Source organism: Anolis sagrei, chromosome 1 (assembly GCF_037176765.1).
Source record: "Anolis sagrei isolate rAnoSag1 chromosome 1, rAnoSag1.mat, whole genome shotgun sequence".
Classification (NCBI taxonomy): domain Eukaryota; kingdom Metazoa; phylum Chordata; class Lepidosauria; order Squamata; family Dactyloidae; genus Anolis; species Anolis sagrei.
The window spans coordinates 134,240,532-134,247,800 of NC_090021.1; the positions used below are offsets into that span (position 1 = coordinate 134,240,532).

Consider the following 7,269-nt stretch of genomic DNA (forward strand, 5'->3'; position numbering starts at 1 on the left):
CTAACCAACTGCTCTGGTTACATGCAGAGAGCTTTAGATAGAAATACGAATCACAAGAGGATGTTGCCTAGCAGCTGAAAGGGGCTAAATTTGTTTACCTTACTGGCTTTTCCCAGTATATTTCTTGTGTCTTTCTTAACCAAGTAAAGTATGTCTTGTTGAATTTTCCTTTTGTGAACCATTTTATTCAACTGCTTGTGTTAATATGCTGAACATGAAGATTAGTATTCTCAGGAAGAGGTAAAATAAATAATGAAGACTACAAACTTAAATCATTATTGACTGAAGTGTTTTACTGTATAACATTTTTTAAATTTACAAGCATTGTGGGAACCTGTTAAATAACCTACTATGATAGAATGGTAAATGATATCATATTTTTATGATGTGTTTAAAAATGACATTTAGACAATTATGCATACACCACATGTATTTGAATTGTATTAAATATGAAAATATTAAAGTACAGAAATCTAGCAGAATACAATTATTAGTACATGCTCATTTCAAAAGCAAATTATGAAATCCTCCTGGGGAGTACCTTAGTTCAACATCTTACAGTAGTTTAAATATTTAAAACCCTAAAGTGAATATGTTTAAAAACTATAGAACAGAACAGAAGTTTCAAATAAGGAATTTTCTTCAAAAGTGGTAAACTGAATTATTTCAGGTATGGATGAAGCTGTCTGGGCTTAGCTCTCCTTGACAATCCAACTCGTAAAGGACGATGACATGTTTTAAGAGGCTGTACTTTTATAACTCCATCGAGAAAACATTTTCCTGTATAAAAAGATTTCAAAAAAACTTTAGAAATTGTGTGTGTGTATGTGCAGCTACAGAGAAGGGTAGAAAAACATGTCACTTTAATTATCATGGGTCCATCCTATGAAATCCTGGGATTCGCAATTTGTTAAAAACTTAAGTATCTCGGCCTCTGAACTACATACAGCATTAGAGTGCTTCTGTGTGTGGTTAATGCTATGTATATCACCAAACTATAAATCCCAGGTTTCCATAGGATGGAATCATAGTGAGTAAACTTGTATCGAAATGCTGTAAGTATGAGGTGTTGACAGCTGCACAACAGCAATAATTCTGTATACATTTTGGTGTTACATTTTTACGATAGGCATAAGAAATAACATTTCTTCCATTCGCAATTCCAGTGCTGGACTACTTCAGTTTTTCCCCAAAGAATTATTTAGGAAGTAACATGGGGAAATGCCAATTCAGATATGTAGTCATTCAGTATTTTTTAAGCCTCTCTTATAAGTGAAAGAGAGTACTAGGAAATGTGCTTGAATCTCTTATGAGTTGGGGCAAACAAAACCCCAGAAGACAAAAAATATTCTCATTCCTACAATGATCTTGTCTTCAGCCTAAAGATAAGAAAAAGCTATCATTCCTTATATTGCAATAATATTTGGACAAATATTAGATAGAGAAAAGACTTGGAAGAATTCCTACAATAATCTTCTGAATGAAAATGGCAGAACAGAGACAAAGGTTAATAAACCATAATGAAGTGGCCTCTGCATTAAAGCATATTGGGTAGCACTATGCACTAAAGACCTTATCATAAAGGCCCATGGATTTGCCCTGCATGATCCGCCATAGCTTGCCCCTCATTCTGTTGCTGCTCAGCTTCCCCCCATTGCAGGCAAGGCAACATGGGAAGGCTCCTGTGTTGCCGCGGAAGGTATCCGCTGTTTTCTTTCCTTATTTTGGCATTGAACCTGGCCGGAATTGCCTATACATCGTGTGAAGGGCTCAGTGCTGAAAAGCAGCATATGATGGGCAAATCAGCCTGTGATGAGGTAGTTACTCAGGCTTAAACTATACGTAACTTTGATTACTTGACAGCAATTTATAACAGAATGGGCTTTATTGCACAAAGGTGGCAAATTGTCACCATGCACAACCCATTGCTGATCTGCCACCTCTTCTCAACAAACTCATCCTCCCCTATTTATTTGATTTCTTTGTAAAGGCAAACCCCTTTTATAGCTCCTGACAACATGGTGCAAAAATCTATTTTGTTGTTTATCATGATCCACTTCTGTGCCAGCATACCTGAACAGAAGTGTTATCAGGCAAAATTATTGTTCTGCTCTTCCTCTCTTCCTCAACCCCTCTAACATAAATGGAGAAATGTAATTTTTTAAAAAATAAACTTTAGGCACTTATACTATTTAGTGTGGGTTGCATCAACCCACAGGCAGCTACAAAGTGCACAGGCAATTACAAAATGCTCTACATAAACCCGAAGAAAGCTGCTTAATGTGGCTGCACCTCGGGTTAAAATAACTCAAGGGGGAACCCAGCCTGCTTTATTTGTCAGTGTAATTGCAAAATTGCTTTTACTAAAAAAAAAAAAAAAAAAAACCTCACAATAATAAGAAGAACAATCCGGAGCAGCAGAACTGTGGGATGGTAAAGTTATACTGCTACCTGGAAGTAGTGCCATGGGACCACAGAACAGGGAAGCATCATAGAAACAAAATACTTGAAGAGATGTGTTACCATAATGGTACGTTGTCACTGCCCCTGATCAAGATAATGTTGCAGGATAGTACCTTCATGTGAAAAAGTCCTACATAACCACTGAAGTGTAATGCTTTTTAAATTTTTGTACTGCTGATTGTTTAGTTGTTCTGTTTTAATTCATATTGTGCTTTAAGTCCCATTTTCAAGAAATATGGGAAACAAAAAAAATCATTTCACCAGGTAGTCAGGAAAAAGTGTTAATGTAACCTTTTCCAGTTCTTTTAATCTTCTAAAACGCCACCTGGTTAGAATTTGTATAGGAGACCAACAGAAAATATCAGCTGCTATATTTTGGAGGAAGGAATGGCAAGACCATCTCTGAGTATTCCTTGCCTAAGAAATCTCTATGGAATTCATTCAGTAATCCTAAATTGACAGCAACTGAATGGTATATATTAGGCTTATGCAAAAAAAATCATAAAGTGCCATAAGTCTGATCAGTTTTGTATGATCTGTACTTACAACACTATTTTAGAAGCACAGAAATTGCCCCCAACCGAAACTAAAGAATTGAAACTTTAGTGCTTCTTAAGTTTTGATTTCTTTGTATTTCTCTGTGATGCAGTTTAAAAAGTCACAGAGCAACCAAGCCCTCTTAGTGAGGTGAAGCCATGTTGACATTCCTCTCAGCCAATCAGAGCTGAGGGAAGGGAGAAAGGAGGTGGAGGCAGAGTGGCCGCCATTTGGGATTTAAATCTTCCTAACCCTCCCATTTTGCCTCGTTCTGCCTCTGAAGAAGGAAGGGAGAGGGTGGAGCTATAGGCAGGAAGGCAGGCAGGCAGGACAAAGTGGAGAGTCATCTAGCTGGGCTGGCTGCAGCTGTAGTAAAAGAGAGATAAGTTCTTTAGGAAAGACATGGGGTTTCTTCTCAATTTTGGGGGCTGTGGAAAGAGGGAGACACTTTTAAGGAGTCACAGAGATTCTCTATTTTGGGCTGGGCGGCTTGCAAATCTAGAAAGAAGAAGGCATTGCTGTTGTTTGTGTATTGTGTGTGTGTTTTCCATTTTGGAAACCATACAAAGTTAAAGTTTTAATTTAAAGGGCGCTAGGGGCTGTGCTGAGCAGGGAAGAAATCCCTAAATGGAAGTTCTATTGGTAAATATGAGTTGGGCCTCAATCACTGTTAACAAAAATATTTGTAGTTTTTGATGGGCCATTTTCGATAATGATAATGAAATTTGTTATACAATAGAAGGTTAACTTTAAAAATCTATTTCGGGGTTTGGATCATAAATAGATATAAGTGGGATTATTCAGTTTATTTCCTGATTATATAGAACTATGCTTGTGGAGAAAAATCTATATTTTATTTTGCAAATGTTGCATTTTTATTCTATGATAATAAGTCTTAGTAAGCCAGTAAATGTTTTCATATTTATTCCATGTATGTATGTATGTATGTCATTTTCTTTTTGTTTTATTTTGGTCATTCCTATAATCATTTGCTCCAACTTACACAAAAATGAAAAGGGAAATATGTTTCAGTACTAGAAACACTTGTTCTAGAAACTAAAAAAGAATACATTACCTCTTTCTTGTTCTAAGGTGAAACTTCTTTCTTCTGTATATGAATGAGGGACAAATGCAGGTTTCCAACTGAGAGGCTGTTTACACCAAGAACTGCAATGTTCTTCAAAAGGATGGGGAAGGAAACAAATTTGCTGTAAGTATACACATAATATTAAAAGATAAACCCGTTTTCTTTCTAAGTCTGATTGCATTTGATCAAAAATACATGACATAAACACACTAAAGTATGCACCTGTTTTATTTCTTCAATCAGTTACAAAGGCTGACAACAGTACCTGACAACTGATGACACCTGATTTCCCAACAGGATTCATCACTGATGTCTGATCATTTATGTATTTATTCAACTTCCCACAGGTTAAAAATATGTTTTTAAAAATCCAACATCTTTGCCATTTTATGTAAAGCACATAATTTTACTATGCCACCATATATAATGATAGGACTTGAGGGTGCATGGATTTTTGTATCCACGGGGGGTCATGGAACCAAACTCTGTTGGTTTCGTTCCAGGACCTCCCATGGATACAACTTTCATGGATGGCTATTTTTCGCTGAACGCTCTGAGCCATACCAGGTGGCTGAGTTCAAGTGGTGACTGTAAACAGTATCTATGACATACTTTTGTCTTTGGGTATTATGGGAAAGTGAAATAGCAGACTTTGCATGCTACTGCTGTCACCTCTTGCCACTGTCTCCTGAAATGCATCCCTGTGTCATGTGAAACCCATTATGATTTGTCCATCATCAACATCTTGTATTTTCTGCTTTGCACCTTACAGTCACAATTCTGTGTGACTGGTATGTCTCATTATGGCTTTAATTTTTAAGATAAATATTAAAGATGTAAAGTCTCATGATCAAATGTAATGTCAAGATATTGTGTCAAATGAGAAATGCATTACAATGAAAAATGTCCACGTGTCTTATAAGAAAATATATGCCTAGCTTAGGCCTATGTGTATTAAAGACAATGTACCTATACTGAAAATGTCTGTGACATGTGATAATAATGTAAATCCACACAGATGGCACAACTGCACTTACTAACGATTTTACACACTGTATTTCTTCAATTCTAAGACACATATTTTCTCTATAAAAACATCTCTAAAAATGGAGTGCATGTTAGAAATGCAAGTATATCTTACATAATTATCTTATAGTAATATACACACAAAAGCCCCCAAACCTATACTATTAATCTGCCTTGCTAGTAATAATGTTGCCTGTGGGCCCTCCTACAAAATCTGGGGCCAGTCCCAAGTGGTAATACTCCAGACAAACCCAGAGGGCAATTATACTGTCTACTTCTGTCCTGCTGCAGCAGCAGAATGGAGTCCTGACTGTCCATTTTGGCCAAACTCAGTTCGGTCCTGCTAGACAATCACTCTTATTTTTCTACTGCAGTGGCCACAGAGGCATGGACAGCCACCACTGTCTGCATTTGCTAATATCACATGACTAGAAGAAAGGAGTAAGCATTCCTCATCCTTTCCCCAGGTCAAGCTGGAGAAAGAAGACTTCACAAAGGCATCTGGAGCTCAGCAGCTACTGCTGTAGTGACAAATAACAGAAAAGGTAAATGCCAACCCGTTTTCCCCATACTGCAGAGTACAGGGAAAACATCATGGTAGTACTAGCTCATGTGAATAGCTGGATCACTATACACCAACGTGAAACATGGGGCTGCTCCCAAGTTTCAGAGAAGCTCAGAGTAATCCATAGTAGTAAGAGAACCATGTCTGTTTTACCAGTACCCACTAGACTAAGCTCAACTAAATGTCCTATATCCAAGCTACAGTTCTTGCTTAAATCTGGAACTGGCTCAACTTTGAGCATATTCTTTTCAAACAGACAGAAAGGATCTGCATAGGAAAATGCAATGGAAGGTTAATTTTACATATTTAAAAATAGTTTGGTTACCTTCAGAGGGTGAATAGAACAATTCTTCATCTGATGTGCTTGAAACAGAAAACTCATGAGGTACTTCCTGCTCGCCGGGCATTGTAAGCACTATGTCCTTAAGTGAACAGTGTTCATTCTTATTTTGCTGCACAGTGGTCATAGTAATATCCATAATGGAAAATGAGACATCTGCTTTATTTTCACAAAAGGTTTTGGGATCTTCATCTAGCATCTCACAGTGACTTAGAACAAGGGGAACTTCCTCCGTTATGTCTCTTTCTAGACATGGGAGAGTGTTTCCATTTTCTTTGCTGATTTCACCTCTTTCTCCAGTATTTTCGTTTTCCTTACTAATCTCATGAAACATCTGAAGCTCTTTCAGCACCATGTCAAAATGGTTTTTCATTTCAAATTCGTAATTTTTGTTAACTAATTCTGAGTTCAAAGAAAAGTTCTCTTCTGTTGCATCATGTTGTTGTTTCATTTTACTTGAAAGTATTGTTGATTTGTCTTTAAAATATGGCATAGTTAAATTCCGAGAGTGATTTACTTGCTTTATATGACTTAGTACGATAACTGCATTTTCTATCATATCTACATCCTCAACGTTTTGTTTTACAGGGATATCATCCGAATTGTGTTTGTTGCTGAGTAAAGTATCTTCCTGAAGGTTTTCATTTTCTGCTTCTTCAGCTCGTCTCCCTAAAGAGTTTAGGTTTTTTCTTTTTATATGGATTGCAGTCTTGCTGTGCCATCTATTTACACTGACTATACTTTGATCAATAAGCTCATGAGATGTAACTGAAGTAAAATACTGGTGAACATTTGAGAAAAAGTTAAATATGTTACCAGAATTAAGGCTATTTGTTGGAAAGGTCACATAGCTGATTTCATTCTGAAGATACCAGCTTAAATCTTTGGGACAGTGAGACCTTTCACCTTTGAATCCTTGTTCTAACAAATTCTGCTTTGAAGAGGCACAACTGTGATTTGATGGACAAGAACCACTGTCGGGGATTTGTTTATCAATGGCTGTGTGTATTTTGCTATATTCTTTGTTCTTTTCAGCATGAAACATTATCTTGCCTACAAAATAAATTTCCTCTGCTTCTTCTGCACTGAGACAAATTTTTTGGAATGTATCAGAACAGGAAAAATGGGCCTGCTTGTCAACAATACCACAAAAAGTGCCTTGACCATCCTTACTATTGAATCTATTTTGGTTCATCAGTGGTTTTTTGCGGATTCCTGTGCAGTTTAGAAAAGATTTGCTCTGGTTTCTAA

General features: G+C 36.8%; 1 long non-coding RNA gene across 1 annotated transcript; it reads right to left on the reverse strand.

The window, feature by feature from the left end:
* Positions 1-621: 621 nt before the first annotated feature.
* On the reverse strand, positions 622-6,301 carry LOC137095907 (uncharacterized). The gene is made up of 3 exons (XR_010909054.1): positions 6,004-6,301; positions 4,076-4,177; positions 622-780 (listed from the first exon to the last, which is right to left on the reverse strand). It is a non-coding gene; the product is annotated as an uncharacterized lncRNA (long non-coding RNA).
* Between the last annotated feature and the right edge of the window lie 968 nt (positions 6,302-7,269).